The sequence below is a fragment of the Octopus sinensis genome, linkage group LG18 (assembly GCF_006345805.1).
Source record: "Octopus sinensis linkage group LG18, ASM634580v1, whole genome shotgun sequence".
NCBI classification, from domain to species: Eukaryota; Metazoa; Mollusca; class Cephalopoda; order Octopoda; family Octopodidae; genus Octopus; species Octopus sinensis.
The window spans coordinates 34,801,383-34,818,579 of record NC_043014.1 but is presented as its reverse complement, the minus strand read 5'-3'; the positions used below and the strand labels follow the sequence as shown (position 1 = coordinate 34,818,579).

The following is a 17,197-nucleotide window of genomic DNA, read 5'->3' as shown; positions in this document are numbered from 1 at the left end:
CACATTGGGTGATGTAACAGTGTTATGTCATCCAATCATCTAGTCATGACCATCCCACCCAAGCATTGAACCTTAGGTAGGATGGTCATGACTAGATTTCCTTTGATCATGGCTCTGCTTGAATCAAGATATCAATATAAGTTTAGATTGGATTTGTGACAGACATTCGGAATAAACCTCCAGCTTTTTCTTTATCTGCAATTTTGCTGCTGAGATTGTGTTGTGTATATTCATGTTGAATATTGGCCTCTTCAGTCTTGTCAGTCTGGGAGAAGGGCCTGTTACTATAGCCATGGGCATAGTCCTTCAGCCCCAAACTAACTAGTAAAAAAAAATCCCTTTCTATGAAACCCAGCATTCTGAGATCTAGCCTCACTGCTTTTTCCTATGCACATCTTTTTTGCTCTTTTTCTCAGTCCTTCCCAAATCTTCTTTCCCAATCAGCCTAGTCCTTCATGTTTCCGTTGGTATATTTAATACCTAATCATTCTCTCAGCACATTTATAACCCAGCCTCTCTTGCTGGTCAGTATTAAACATCAAATAGAGAATACCTATGTTTTTTCCAGTTTCATGTCTGTCATGAAGACTTCACACTTCTTATACATATTTCATGCAATCTTCCTTTTCCATGTAGATGTAAACCCTTTGTTGCCAACATGGGTATCATTTCCATGAATTTCTTCTATACTTTTTTATCTTAACAGATTTTTTCGGTTTGAATGGCAGTTTTTTCTAGCGGTGTCATATGAAATTGTCACCCATAATTATGACCCTAGTATTGATCTATTGCATTTCAATCTGTTTTAGGGTTAGGGGTAGGGTGAAGGGTATCTTTTTTTCTTCACAAATGTAAATAAACCCAATCTGTTTCTTAAACGAGGGACATATTCATATGGCACAGAATGTTTTTTACCTCAATAGACGTCAGTGATTGGTTGAAATTGCAGAAAAAAAAACAACAAATATCTTACAAACAATAGAATTTTCTCAATAAAACCAAGAGAAAAAGATGTTTTATAAACACATTCTACCAGTATACGAAGTTTAAAATTTTTTAGTTAATATCTGCCGTTCAAACCGAAAAGATCCATTTTAACTCCCAACATTTGAACAATGTAAGGTGGCAAGTGGGCAGAATTGTTAGCATGCCAAGCAAAACGCCTTGAGGCATTTTTGTCCATCTTTACATTCTGAGTTCAAATTCCACCAAGGACAACTTTGCCTTTCATCCTTTTGGGATTGATAAAATAAGTATTGGCTGAGTACTGGGGTACTTTTTGCTGACCTGAGCAAAAATTTGAAGCCAATATTTGGATAGTGTTTCATTCTATATTTTTGTTTCTAAAGTCACTAATAATTCATATATTTTATGTTTCATTTCCTCAGGTGCAGGAGTGGCTGTGTTGTAAGTAGCTTGCTTACCAACCACATGGTTCCGGGTTCACTCCCACTGCGTGGCATCTTGGGCAAGTGTCTTCTACTATAGCCTCGGGCCAACTAAAGCCTTGTGAGTAGATTTGGTAGACGGAAACTGAAAGAAGCCCGTCATATATATGTACATATATGTGTGTGTGTATGTTTGTGCGTCAGTGTTTGTTCCCCTAGCATTGCTTGACAACTGATGCTGGTGTGATTATGTCCCTGTCACTTAGCGGTTCGGCAAAAGAGAGCGATAGTATAAGTACTAGGCTTACAAAGAATAAGTCCTGGGGTCAATTTGCTTGACTAAAAGGTGGTGCTCTAGCATGGCCGCAGTCAAATGATGGAAACAAGTAAAGAGAGAGAGAGTATTGCAAATTTTTTTCAAAATATGCTGTAGAAGTACCTTTTTAAAGTACAAACTATCGAGTACAAACCAAGCTGAATGCTGCTGTAAGGTTTCAGTCCTCTGATCAAACTCCTTTCATTTCATTTCTATTGTTGAAACCCCTTTGAGAGAAGCATCACTATGTCACATAATCTTATTTTCTTCCTTTACAAATATGTAGCCTTTGTATGTAAGCAAGAAATCAATATGTTTCTAATCAGCCTAATTAAATGGGCTGTGTGTAATAGAATTGGTCTTATTAAAGTATGAATTAACTGCTGCTAAGATTTTAATGTCAATCGCATGAGACATTATCTTTTATCTTTTACTTGTTTCAGTCATTACATTGTGGCCATACTGGGGCACTGCCTTGAAGAATGTTTAGTCGAATGAATCAACCCCAGTACTTATTTTATGGGTCCCCTTTGCCAAACTGCTTAGTTATGGGGATGTAAACACACCAACACCAGTTGTCAAGTGGTGGTGGTGATGGAGGAGGAGGAGGAGGAGGAAACACAGACACAAAGACACCCCCACACACACACACACACAATGAGCTTCTTTCAGTTTCTACCAAATCCATTCACAAGGTTGGCCTAAGTAGAAGACACTTGCCGAAGGTGCCATGCAGTGGAACTGAACCCAGAACCATGTGGTTGGGAAGCAAACATCTTACCACACAGCCACACAATTTGAAATAAAAAAAAAAAAACAGCAGGCTCCCAGCAGACATTCAAACTATGGTTCAAATGCCACCAGCTACAAATTTTTTTATAATTCAAAATGTTGCTTATAATGATTTAATGTCATTCCAGCACATCATTGTCATTATTATCAGCATCATAATTATTATTACCACCTTCATCTTGTTGTTGTTGTTGTTGTTGTTGTTGCTGCTGCTGCTGCTGCTGCTGTTGTTGTTGTTGTTGTTGTTGTTGTTGTTGTTGTTGTTGCTGCTGCTGCTGCTTTTGTGTTTAACATAATCACGAATGTGCTTCACCCATCAGTATCTTAGCATAATGATGGATGTGTGCCACTCTCAGTATCTTAACTTCATCAAGTAGTCATATTACCATTTTCCTGTATCAGGATCTTAGCCATGGTTTTGGAAGGACATCCACAGTTCCTGCTCCCATGGATCAGCTTTCAGACGATGACTTGGCTGACAAGCAACTCTGGGTGTCACAAACAGTTCCTGGTAAGCTGTAGTTTTCTTCGTACTATTTTATTAGTCAACAAGGAGAAGTTGATATAAAGTTGAGGATGATGTTATACAATATGTCCTTCATTTCTGAAGTCTTAGTGCTAAGCATCTACACCAACAATTACTTTTTTGTACACAATCAAATGAAGTAGCCTCTACATAGTCATATGAACTGCTGGAAATAGCAGTCAAGTCTCTCTCAAGTCACATTTTAATGTCTTAAAAACAGAGTATATTGCATAATCTTATCATAACTAAGATGGTATGGTCATAACTGAAACACCTCTGGTCATAAATCTATGAAAGACCAACTTAAGGTTACATATCAACAACAACAATACCCACCTCCACTAACAACAAAAACAATGCATTGGTCAACAAGAGTCTTAGCCATCTCTCTCCCCTTTTCAAAGAAGCTTCTGTGTAGCTGCTTGCCCCCTTATGAACAGCAACCAAGTCTCCTACAAATGACATCTTACTGCCTTAAGAAGTGGCAGGATATGTTAGATAATGTAGTTCTAGACATCTCAAAAAGACGGGATGGTCATGGTTGGAATGCCTTTGATCATAGATTTGTTTTAACAGGGTTGGCATGGCTCTGTACAACCACAACAATAACAACAGATTTTTTTGTACACAAAGAGTAAGGATGAGGTATGGTGACCCCTTTCTCCTGTACTTTCTATTATTTGAATTATTTATGGTTAGTGAATAAGCTGTAAGATCAATATTATCAGTCATTATGCCAACTGATCAATATTAGGTCTTTCTTATTGGTTAAATCAAGTTTATCATAAATAAACCAATCTGTAGTATTGATTACTTCCTTGTTCCTGTTTATCACTGAACAACTTAGTGTTTCTTTCATTGATGAGTACAGAAATTATTGCTATTGTTATAGTTATTGTTAAGGTGGAGAGCTGGCAAAATTGTTAGCACACCAGACAAAATACTTAGTGGCATTTGATCCGGTTTTACATTCTGAGTTCAAATTCTGCCCAAGGTAGACTTTGCTTTACATCCTTTCAAGGTTACTAAAATAATACCAGTTGAGCACTGGGGTCAATGTAATTAACTTATCCCCTCCCACAAACTTGCTGGCCTTGGTGCCAAAATTTGAAACCATTGTTTCAAACTTGAGTTTCATGCACTTGCAATCTTCAGGCAAGAGCTGTTACAAATTAGTTTTGGTGGATTATTTATATGTATTATTGTGGATGTAAGGTCCTATGCTTTTGCTTATTTATTAGTTTGCATTTTATATTTGTTGATTGGTTCTCATTTTCAGCTTCTTCATTGGTCACTTTTTATGACATGATGTTTATATTTCTTATCTTTGTTGATGGGAGTGGGAATGTTTTTAGCTTACGTATTTCTTCTAGATTTATTTATTATTCTAATTGAAGTTGTTCTTTAGTAACGTATATTTTGGTATGTTTTTTTGGTCAATTTTATTTTAGTAAAATATTTTTATAGTAAGATTTTGTGAAGGTATTGAGTTTGTAAATGTTCTTGATTTTATCAACATTATGGCATATATAAAGATGTCTATGAGTGAATTTAACTGTAAAATTAATATTTTATGTCCCTAACTAGTTCTAGAAATATAGATACCATGCAACAACAAAAAAAATAACAATAAGGGCAGAAAAATAATTGTCAATCAGTAAATGCTAAGCATAAACCAAATAATAAAGGTAGACATTAGGCCACACCCACAACCACACCAAAGGATATGAATAATCCACCAAAAGTGAGTTATTACAGTTCTTGCCTGAAGATTGCAGTTGCCTGAAACATATCACAAATCTCAATAAACCATATTCTCTACATGTATTGAATACTCCTATCTCAGTTGTCCACCAAAATTCAACATTTGTGTGTGTGTGCTTATATATATATATATTCTTTTTATTCTTTTATTCTTTTACTTGTTTCAGTCATTTGACTGCGGCCATAATGGAGCACCACCTTTAGTCGAGCAAATTGACCCTGGGACTTATTCTTTGTAAGCCCAGTACTTATTCTATCATTCTCTTTTGCCAAACCGCTAAGTGATAAGGACGTAAACACACCAGCATCGGTTGTCAAGCAATGCTAGGGAGATAAACACAGACACACAAACACACACACACACATATATATATATACATATATACGACGGGCTTCTTTCAGTTTCCTTCTACCAAATCCACTTAAATGGCTTTGGTCGGCCCGAGGCTATAGTAGAAGACACTTGCCCAAGATGTCACACAGTGGGACTGAACCCAGAACCATGTATATATATGTAGAAAGAGAGAGAGAGACCTCGCTTGTCCCTACCTGAGTTTCAAAACTGAATCAATAAATTTCTCCTTAACTATACAACCTTATTATCCTGTGGAGGAACAACGCCGTTTCGTTCCATCTATGGCCTTGCCAATATTTGATTGACACATTTTCCTCTTGACCTATAACCCTTCTAGACTACAAGGAGTTTAAATAAATAAAAAAATAAGTTACCCCACAGGTGACTAGTCAAATTTACAACAGTATAACTATTTTTCTAGCTGGTCTGCATACTTATAAATACAAGCAATTCCAAGATCAGACAGAGGTGGACAGAGGGAGAGAGAAAGCAATCCTGTGAGGTGATCAGCAGCTATGGTGTTTCACCATACAACTTCCCTCTCCTGTCCCTCACTTGTTCACTAGTGCTGTTATAACAAACATCACTTTGTCTCTTCATGGTGCTGGAATGACAAGAATATGTAAACTTAAGATCATACATTCTCATACAAGAAAATACAACTCTGTTTTACCTGGTATGCTTTTCGACTGATTTATTTTATACACACCTACTCGTCATGGTTAGGAAATTATTATATGTAACAGTGCAATAAAATATATGATCTACAACTTCGACCACTGTCTTTATTCCTTGAAGACAACACAATGACAACCACATCATCTTTCTCTTCCTCAACATAAACAACACCCATTACATTTGGTGACCCTGATGCTAAAACAAATTACTGCCTTCTTTTTCATCATACATGCACTTTCCAGACCAAGATATTCCTGCATCCTCTTCTTCTTCTGTGGACATGGCACTGCCTCAGGCCACAATTTCAATAAAGGTGCCGCCCTTTTGGTCTTTTGATCCAGCCCTCTGGTTCACCCTCATCGAAGTTCAGTTTGCTTGGAACCAAATGTTAGAAAGGGTGTTAATCAAAGAAATTTTTTATTCTATTATTCTGCAAAATAATATTTAATTAGTTTAAATGTACACAAATGCATAAAAATAATTTTTAATTCCATCAGATATTCTAAAATACTATTAAATTTCATTCAATTTTAAAAAAGGTAAAATTGGACAGAACTTATGGAATGACCTGATATATATATATATATATATATATATAAGAAAAATAAAAATGGAAAATACGCACACTTACATGGTTATAGTATAATTTTTAATGTATCGACCGGTTTCGCAATCGCTATTCATGATACAATGTTTAATTTATATGAAAATATATTTTTTCTTAAGAAGAGTCCATGTTGTTTATAACGAGATTCACGAGTGAATATATATATATATATATATATATATATATATATATATATATAATATATATATATATATGTATGTATGTATATATCAGCGGTGACACTGGCACTCGAGCTGTTCGGGCTAAGCCTGAGTATAAATTTAGTAAAGTGAATGTGTATTTGCAAGTTGATTTAATTTCTCCCAACACTGACTTCAAGTATGTAATTGCAGTCAATAACTCAGGCTCCTTTTATTGAGCCTGGTCACAGTTCATTTATTTTTGTTCAGCACCTGGTGGTGTCTTAGAAGTGCCCTGTGTCAAAAAATATCATATGTAGCAGATGTTCTCTTGACATCGTTCACACGCACCTGACTTGGGCTCAGAAGTTACAGCCCAAGTTGTTATCTATAATCGTAAAAATTAAAAGTAATTCAAATTCAATGCTTTCGTGAAACAATAAATTTCTATAGAGATTAATATTAAAATCCCAATCTATGAAAAGTTTCCATTCTACAATATTTCTAAAAGAACAAAAAATTATCCAGTAATTTGGGCTAATACGAACAAGCCTTGTAAGTATAAAAAAACTAACTGGTATCTCTTGTCAAGAGTACAGATGACAGTCAGATCACAGATGTTTGTCCTGCATTCTGCTGTCATTATTTGATTGCTGTTATTCTGGGCATCTGAGTACAAAGATCAGTTGTGTTTTGCATGGTTGCTTTATTTTAACACTAAATTTAGAAATGGAAAAAGACAGAGTGCTAGATATAAAAAATAAACCGTTTGTGGCCAGAAATAAAGCAGAAAACATGAGAAATTCTTCTGGCGGGCATGTGTCTTATGCAAAATTTGTGATAAGCCCAAGTGAGAAAATCTGTGATGACCCTGAGTGACGAAATTTTAAGATAAGCCCGAGTGATGCTGATGACCTGGAGTCGTCACTGATATATATATATGTATATATATATATATATATATTTATATTTATATATATATACTGTTGTGTCTGGGGAGAGTCATTCTCTTTTAGTGCTATATTATTTAACACACTCCCCAATAAAATTTCCACTTATTTTTGTTGCATCTTGCAACCTTTTCAATAGTTTTGACTCTGGGGAAATCAAAAGTATTGAAAAGGTTGCAAGACACTATGGAAATTTTAGAAAAATAAAAAAGAAATAAGTAGAAATTTTAAGTGGTGAGTGTATTAAATTGTAAGGCACTAAAAGAGAATGACTCCCCAGACACAACAGAATATGCTTCAACATAAAGAATCTTGCAAACGATATCTCTCTGTTACTCTTTTACTTGTTTCAGTCCTTTGATTGCGGCCATGCTGGAGCACCACCTTTAGTCAAGCAAATCGATCCCGGGACTTATTCTTTGTAAGCCCAGTACTTATTCTATCGGTCTCTTTTGCCAAACCGCTAAGTAACGGGGACGTAAACACACCAGCATCGGTTGTCAAGCAATGCTAGGGGGACAAACACGCACATACACATATATATATATATAAATATATACGACAGGCTTCTTTCAGTTTCCGTCTACCAAATCCACTCACAAGGCTTTGGTCGGCCCGAGGCTATAGTAGAATACACTTGCCCAAGGTGCCACGCAGTGGGACTGAACCGGAACCATGTGGTTGGTTAGCAAGCTACTTACCACACGGCCACTCAAATTAACAGAATGAGATAAAAATCCAAAGCTGTGAAAGATTTCAGAACATTTATAAATAGAAGGTCTTACAGCTGTTTCTGAGATATTTTATATATCCCTTCATTGGAGACAGTGTGAGAAAATGGTTAAGCAGTAGTTATTCTAGATAAGATATAAAATAGAGAGTGAAGTGGAGGAATGAAAATAGACATGAGATATGCAGGGATATTGTATAAGCAGTTACACTATTTAGGCAGAATGTACCTTGTGAGTAAGTTCCAATAGTATTTAATGACCAAGTTTAAATACTATTTTAAATACTATTGGAACTTACTCAAAAGGTACAGGATACTTATATGTATGCCATTCTGTCTAAATAATGAAACTACAGAAACAATATCCCTGCATATCTCATGTCTATTTTCATTCCTCCACTTCACTCTCTATTTCATATCTTATCTAGAATAACTACTACTTAACCATTTTCTCACACCTTCTCTAATGGAGGGATATCTAGAATATCCCTGAAACAGCTGTAAGACCTTCTATTCATAAATGTTCTGAAATCTTTCACAGCCTTGGAATTTTATCTCATTCTCTTAATTTTTTTATATATACACATGCTGATATATGACCTATGTTGGACTCCTCATTTGCATAATCATCAAACCTGGAGCTTAACTATAGTCTGTCCATAGCATTTACTCAGCATTACCTGACACCTTTGGGTCTTATTGAACACCATTACCTCTCATAACCAATATATATATATATATATATATATATATTGCCCCGTTTTTTAAAAAATTTCATTATTATTATTATTATTATTATTATTATTATTATTATTATTATTATCATATAAAACAAGAAATATTCTGTCACTCTCTGTTAATAACATTTTCCCAAAATTTTACTCCCTCAGTCGAGGGGTCTTGATTTGCAAGTTACTGAGTGACTTCACAGCTGCTGGTGCCATGCAAAAAATACCAGTACGCTCTCTCTCTCTCTCTGTATACAAAGTGGCCCAAAAGTAGGTTTACAGTTATTCAACTATCTCTTTTGCATTTATATATTAAGAGTTTAGATATTAATTATACAAAAAAATATGAAACAATTATTCTATGCTAATTTAGCTAATTTTGTCAAACTCCCTTTTCACTTTGTAAGATAGAAATTTGAATGTAATAAAATGTTTTAAAAGAAATTTAAAGTGCCTACGTAAACCTATTTTGGAGCCACCTGTATATATATATATATACATACATACATATATATATATGTATATGTGTGTGTGTGTATGTATACGTATATGTATATATGTATAAGTATATATATATGTATATGTATGTACGTATACGTATATGTATATATATATATGTGTGTGTGTGTATATTATATATATATATATATATATATATATATATATATATATATATATATATATATATACATACATACATACATGCATACATGTATGAGCATGAACGTGTGCGTGTGTGGACGTTCTATTTTTATTGTTCACAGTTATTTTAAATTATAGTTATTTAAACATTTTGTGAATGAAGTAAAGTTCATGTACATATCACATATACTGTTGCAATATAATATAAATTATGTACGTAATTAATCAACAATAACAACCACAAAAACAAAACTGAATATTATAAATCAATTCAGTTGACATATTAACATAACTGTTATGCTCTGCATAGGATATTAACATATAATTGAAACGGAAGAAATTTCAAGAAGTTCGACAAAGGGTCTAAGGGAGGTAATTGCTCACTCCATATTTATTTACGAAACGGCTTTACTTGAGTTTTTGTCGGCAACATGGTTTGTGTCGGAGGAAAATGTCACCACCCCCCACCACAATCATCATCATCATCATCATCGTCATTATTATTGTCATTACTATCAAATTATTAAAAAAAGACAGTGAAATAAAAATTTTACACGCAGGCACATAATGTGTGCGTGTATGTGAGCTTATAAAGACATACCTATTTCTTTACTACCCACAGGGGGCTAAACACAGAGAGGACAAACAAGGATAGACAAACGGATTAAGTCGATTATATCAACCCCAGTGCGTAACTGGTACTTATTTAATCGACCCCGAAAGGATGAAAGGCAAAGTCGACCTCGGAGGAATTTGAACTCAGAACGTAACGGCAAACATACCGCACACGCACCCACACAGACACACATACACACTCATGTGTGTGTGTGTGTATCTGGTTCAAATGCACACACAAAAAAAAAAACGACTGACAGGCGCAGGAGTGGCTGTGTGGTAAGTAGCTTGCTAACCAACCACATGGTTCCGGGTTCAGTCCCACTGCGTGGCATCTTGGGCAAGTGTCTTCTGCTATAGCCCCGGGCCGACCAATGCCTTGTGAGTGGATTTGGTAGACGGAAACTGAAAGAAGCCTGTCGTATATATATATATGTATATGTGTGTGTATGTGTTTGTCCCCCTAGCATTGCTTGACAACCGATGCTGGTGTGTTTACGTCCCCGTCACTTAGCGGTTCGGTAAAAGAGACCGATAGAATAAGTACTGGGCTTACAAAGAATAAGTCCCAGGGTCAATTTGCTCGACTAAAAGGCGGTGCTCCAGCATGGCCGCAGTCAAATGACTGAAACAAGTAAAAGAGTAAAAAAGAGAGAGAGAGAGAGTAAGGTAACGACAAACAAGGTGTATTAGTTCAACGCTCAAGAATAATGGAAAAGTCTTGGACGTTTGAAGCCGACGCCAATCACCCGAAAGGAATGAGGAACGTATGAAGCAGGGTGGTTGAATATCTATTTGTGAGGTTTTCTTTTTTACCCTGGCTTTTGTCATAAGAGGTGACAAGAAGGTTAGAGTATCAGGAAGACCATCAAATACTGCCTACAAAAATCATGTCAAAATCATGCCAGCTTGGAAAAGCAAAGGTAAAAATGACGATTGATGGTGTTACATACATATACACATACATACATGTGTGCGTGTGTGTGTGTGTGTGTACATTCATATGTATATACAGCTTTGGCCAAAAGTATTAGGCCACCCCAATGTTTTGGGGTTCTGCTGTCTCAATGTTAATGAAACTCGAGTACGTGGTAGATTATGGTATATTTCACAATATACATTAGTTTTACTATCTGGTTGACCCGCCTTTAGCATCATTTACCGCTTTTATACTGTACTGGACATATGCAACCAATTATAAGACCAACGTCCAAAATTAACTTATGTTTCCTTGATTATTTCAGAGTTTTATGCTAAAATACATTTTTTCACTATAAGAGTTGCTGAAGCATGGAACAGACTGCCGGCATCAGTTGTTAGTTGTCAGAGCACTGCATCCTTCAAAACTTCCATGCTTCCTGAGATTCGCCAACACTACACCTGATTTTCTCCCCTCCATATACACGCAAGCATGTATCTGACTCATACACTGTTCGCTTTCCAGACATTTTTACATTACTGCATATGCTTTATATGCACTTTTTGACAAGTTGTGGTGCATCTGAGCACTGTATACAATAATTTCATTATATAAAATACGTTGTAGATACAGTTAATAAACAGTAAAATGCCTAAGACAAGGGAATTGAGTGAATGTGAGCAAGCTCAAATCGTAGCTCATCTTGAAGATGGAATATCTCAAAGGCAAATTGCTCAGAAGATGAAATGTTCTCGATGTGCGGTGCAAACGACTCTCAAGCACTTCAGAGAGACAAAAGATGCGAAGACAATACAAAGAACAGGTATAAAAAAGGTTACATCACTTCGAGATGATAGATTCATCATCTGTCAGTCGCTCAGAAACTGGAGAAAAACATCATTGGAGCTCTGTGCGGAGTTCAATGAGGCAAATACTTTACAAATATCAATCAGAACTGTTGGAAGATGGCTTGTAGAGTATGGTCTGAAAGGCTGTAAAGCCAGGAAGAAACCATGGGTTTCTGAAGCAAATATGGAAAAACATCTTCAGTGGGTTAAAAATCACTCAAATTGGACTAGTGAGCAATGGCTGAAAGTCATATGGTCTGATGAAAGTAACTATGAGGTAACACAGTACATGTATTCAATCAACATATAAACTTAATGTAACTGGTTTCTTACTCAAAATATATTTCTAAAAAGTATCCAACATAAAGCCAATATTATTTTTCATATTTTTACTCTGGTTTTCAGTACATCTGGTGCAACTTTCGTGCGTCACAGAGTTGGGGAAGCATTTAAGGCTGAATGTCTGGTACCAACTGTAAAACATGGGGGTGGTTCTATCATGGTGGGGGTTTACATGTATGCAACAGGACCCAGAGAAATGTTTTTGTGTCAGGGAAGGATGAATTCAGCTCCCTATGTTTCTATGTTGTTGGATGTTTTAGAGCCATCAATTGCTAAATTACATTCAGGAATGTCAAAAAACTGTTATTTTTCAACAGGACAATGCTCTATGTCATACAGCAAAGAATACTTATCAATGGTTTGAGACACAGAGTATTATTCCCATGGATTGGCCAGCTCAAAGCCCCAATCTAAATCCAATCTAACACCTATGGGGAACTCTTGATGAAGCTATCAGGAACACAACAATTAAAAATAAAGAATATTTGTAACAAAAGTTGAGAGAAGAATGGAGTAAAATTGTGCCTAGCGCCTGCAAGAAACTAGTTGATTCAATGCCTAACTGTATAAAAGCGGTAATTGATGCTAAAGGAGGGTCAACCAGATATTAAAACTAATGTATATTATGAAATATACCATAATCCACCATGTGCTCGAGTTTCATTAACATTGAGACAGCAGAGCCCCATAACATTGGGGTGGCCTAATACTTTTGGCCAAGGCTGTATATATATATATATATATATTATATATATATATATACATATATATATAATTATAATTTATGGTATCTAAGAGATACCACCATGCTGGAAATAGCAGCCAAAACATGACCCTAAAACCACATTAAATGTTCATACAGGTGAGAAAACAAAAAGACAAAATAAACTAGAAAAAAATTACTGGATAATTCCAGATCCCAGATTTCTGGCTCTGCATAAGAAATGCTTTGCCTCATCAGTGGAATATACACAGATAGCACATAAATACAAATATATATATACCTCCAAGGTGATGTTGTGCCTCTGGAGATCTTCTCCAATCATGTCCAGCCATCTGGTGCAGGGCCTGCCACATGGCTTCTTCCAGCCCATAGCTGCTGTGTTGATTGAGAATAAAGCCCTGGTAGATAGATAGACAGGCAGACAGACAGACAGATAGATAGATAGACAGACAGACAAATATTTTTATATATGAAGAACATGATGTGTATGTATAAAATGCTTGTGAGTTTGCATGATGTGTGTGCTGACTGTAAGTTAATCTGCAGAATGCATGCTTACATACAACTGAGTCTGTAGAAAGTAGTCTTCTTGCAACCTGTCGAAAGGTAATGATGGTAGTGTAATTCTAAAGCCACATTATAATACAAGACAGTGAACAGGTCGCGGTCTCAAAGCTACGGAAATATTTTGACAAATTAAATTTAAATGTTGAAGTGAATCTAGCGGTTTTTGTGTGTTTCTTAAATGGCTTATAATCACCTCCCACGCTGCAATTGTTTTCGTTTTAGCACACGATCTCAGATCAGGTCACTTGCTATGCAAGTACATCTCAGTAATACATTATAATAGCTGTGGCATTAAGTCATTGTCTCTGGCGATTGTTGCATGTAGCATAACTGTGTGTCTGTATATATTTGTATCAGTGTAATATAGAGAAGATAATATACATGCAAGTTGGAAAGTTTAGCATCAATGTGGGAAATTGTTGATTTTGAAAAGGCCAGATAACATAGCTCTTGGTAAAAGGTGGGATAATGAGTGCATAGTAGTTTCTGTCTAAGTTTGGCCACCGCTCTGCCACTTGGAAGTATATTTGTTTAGCTGGTCACTTTTCTGTATAATGATATCTGGATTGTTATTAAAGCTGTATCTGAAGGAATAATTTTGTAGCCTACTTTTGTCCATGTTTGTTTTGTCTACTGCTATCATGACTGTTACCAGATATACTCTGTTAAGTGATCCCACCACTTAACCCTTTCGTTACTGTATTTATTTTGAGATGCTCTGTGTTTCTTTCAATTACTTTAAATATAACAAAGAATTTAGTAAAATAACTTAGTTATCATTCAGCTTGTATTAGGAACATAAATTGCGACTAAGGTTTGGTGGAAGATTTTAATTTAAAATTTATGAAAATAAGACATTTGTACTTCAGAGCCAGAGCCAGTTTCAGCCAGGTTGGTAATGAAAGGGTTAAACTGTTCTGGATGCTCAACAATTATCAACAATTCCAGTTGATACTTCCTCTTCCATGCTACATCATAGCTCTTTTGAAGAGTGGCACTCATCAGAATAGCAAAGGGCGGCGAGCTGGCAGAATCGTTAGCATGCCAGGCAAAATGCTTGTTGGTATTTTGTCTGCCGCTACGTTCTGAGTTCAAATTCTGCCGAGGTCGACTTTGCTTTTCATCCATTCGGGGTCGATAAATTAAGTACCAGTTACACACTGGGGTTGATGTAATCGACTTAATCCCTTTGTCTGTCCTTGTTTGTCCCCTCTATGTTTAGCTCCTTGTGGGCAATAAAGAAATAAGAATAGCACTGGTCTAAGTCAAAAGCTGAACAGTGATTGTATCATTAATCCAGCCAAAAGTTTATGACAGGCTTGTTGATAATGTTACCTACATTACCAACAGACATGAGCAGATTGGATTGATATGTATTGATAAAGGTAAAAATGTTTATGCAAGTTTGATTGTTGTCTCATGATTGTTGACTAAACCAAGCAACTAATTTGTGAAATTCAAAGCATTAGTATGTCACAAATATAACATGATGCATTTACTGCAAGTTTGTTGTACAAATCATTCTACAAACTCATTTGTAACAGGATGAGAATTCAGGAACACTGGAGGGGTGTCTGGTCTGATCCTGTCACATTCAATTCAAGTTGAAGAAACGGAGACAAAGTCAGGCTGTCTTTGATAACAGTAAGTGGTGGTTTATTCTGTGGTTTACAGGTAAAACATGTACACGTATTTATTGTGGGGAAACCGGCAGCCGAATCCACAGGACTGGTTACAATGTTCTCTCGTGTGAGTCAAGATGATTCGGTGTTCGTTGGGGTGAGGTTCTCTGAGTGTAGGGATGTTCCCTGAGAGAAAGTCAAGCCACGTCCGACTGCTAGCGCTGCTCATGCCAGAAAGGCCGATTCAGCGGTCAGGCTTTTAGGTTCCAGTTCCTGCACATGCGCATGAGGAAAACTTCTGGTGGCCAACCGGAAGTAATCCAATTCTGCGCATGTGCGCTGAAACTTACACAGTAGTGTCACTACACATTTTAACATTCTCTTTTGTTGCTGAAATCGTTATCCAGTTCTCAGCTAAATGAGTTAGATAGATAGATAGATAGAGATAGAGATAGAGAGAGAAGAGAGAGAGTGTGTGTGTGCCCTCATCTAGACATCATGTATGCATTTGGACTTGAATTAGGATACTAAGTTCAGGTGAGTGAACAGAAACTGTCAACCCAGGAAATACTGTGTATATAGCCAGCACTGAATTACCTGGATAGTTATTTCAAAGCATTTCATTGAAGATAAAATCAGCCAACCCCTTGAGGTTCATTCTATCTTTTTGATCTCTTTTTTTAAGTTGTAGGAACAGACTATTACTTTCAAAAATCTCGCACATCCTCCTTTGAGCCTAATGAGGTTGCTGTGGCTGATATGTAGATGTAAAAATATAAAGAGGGAGGGAATTAAAATTACATGTTTGAGAGGAAGGGCTGAAGAAATGTTTGTTTGCTACAAGGTTTGTGGAGTGAGACACAGCCAGAGTGATAGGTGCGAAGCAAAGTGGTTTTCCGGGTTTGCAATTTTAGAGATGTGAAGACCACATAGAAGAAGAAATAGAAGGAAAAGGAAATACATATGTGGGTTACTGCTTCCAGCATATTAGTAACTAAAAGATTGCTTATCTGTTGGATGAGATCATCATCATCATCATCATCATCATCACTATCATCATCACCACCACCACCACCACCATCACCACCACCACCACCACCACCATCACCATCATCATCATCATCATCATCATCATCATCACTATCATCATCATCACGACCACCACGACCACCATCATCATCATCATCATCATCATCACCACCACCACCACCACCACCACCACCACCACCACCATCACCACCATCATCATCATCATCATCATCACATCATCATCACTACCACCACCACCACCACCACCATCATCACCACCACCACCGCCGCCACCATCATCACCACCACCACCACCACCACCATCATCATCATCATCATCGTCATCGTCCTCCTCCTTTTCCTCCTCATCATCAACATCACCACCACTATCATCATCATCATCATTTGCCTCTTCCTTCACCTCCATCCTAACCATTAAAGTTATCTATTAAGCATTTCACATCCTTAGTTTGTCTCTACTCAATAAGTGCATCAACTCTTTTGTATTTGGTGGGGTTTTTTTTCACAACCATCAAAGTACAGTATAAAGAGCTCCTCACAAATGCAGGTTTGCGAGACGGTTGTGATCTGTAAAACATTTTGAGTAGGAACTAGAAAGAGAAGTATGAATATGTAATGTGCATGAAATCATAAAACAGAAGAGAAGAATAAAAATGCAATGCCCATGTCAAAATAAAATGGAAGAGAAGAATAAAACAAGATATATGATGGTCTGCATGGCACATGTGACACCACCATCATGTAGCTTTGCTGCAATTTTCTTGTTTTTCTTGTTTTTTTTAGCCCACTCAGAAGAGGTTACTTCGTTATAATGATGGTCAATGTGAGATCATGATAGGGCAACTGATACCAGGACAATTGACATCTAGAACAAATGATATCTAGGACAACTGA

The 17,197-nt window shown here is 36.5% G+C and overlaps 1 protein-coding gene and 2 long non-coding RNA genes across 4 annotated transcripts in view; 1 reads left to right on the top strand and 2 right to left on the bottom strand.

Moving 5' to 3' along the window:
• The window catches only part of LOC118766977, a 389,104-nt gene that overhangs the window by 292,646 nt on the left and 79,261 nt on the right, over positions 1–17,197 (bottom strand). The window lies entirely within an intron of this gene.
• The window catches only part of LOC115221716 (POU domain protein 2-like), a 190,684-nt gene that overhangs the window by 170,093 nt on the left and 3,394 nt on the right, over positions 1–17,197 (bottom strand). The gene's annotated exons all lie outside the window — the stretch shown is intronic.
• On the top strand, positions 9,211–12,329 carry LOC118766976. Its single transcript, XR_005002895.1, has 3 exons — positions 9,211–9,224; positions 10,380–10,382; positions 12,247–12,329. It is a non-coding gene; the product is annotated as an uncharacterized LOC118766976 (long non-coding RNA).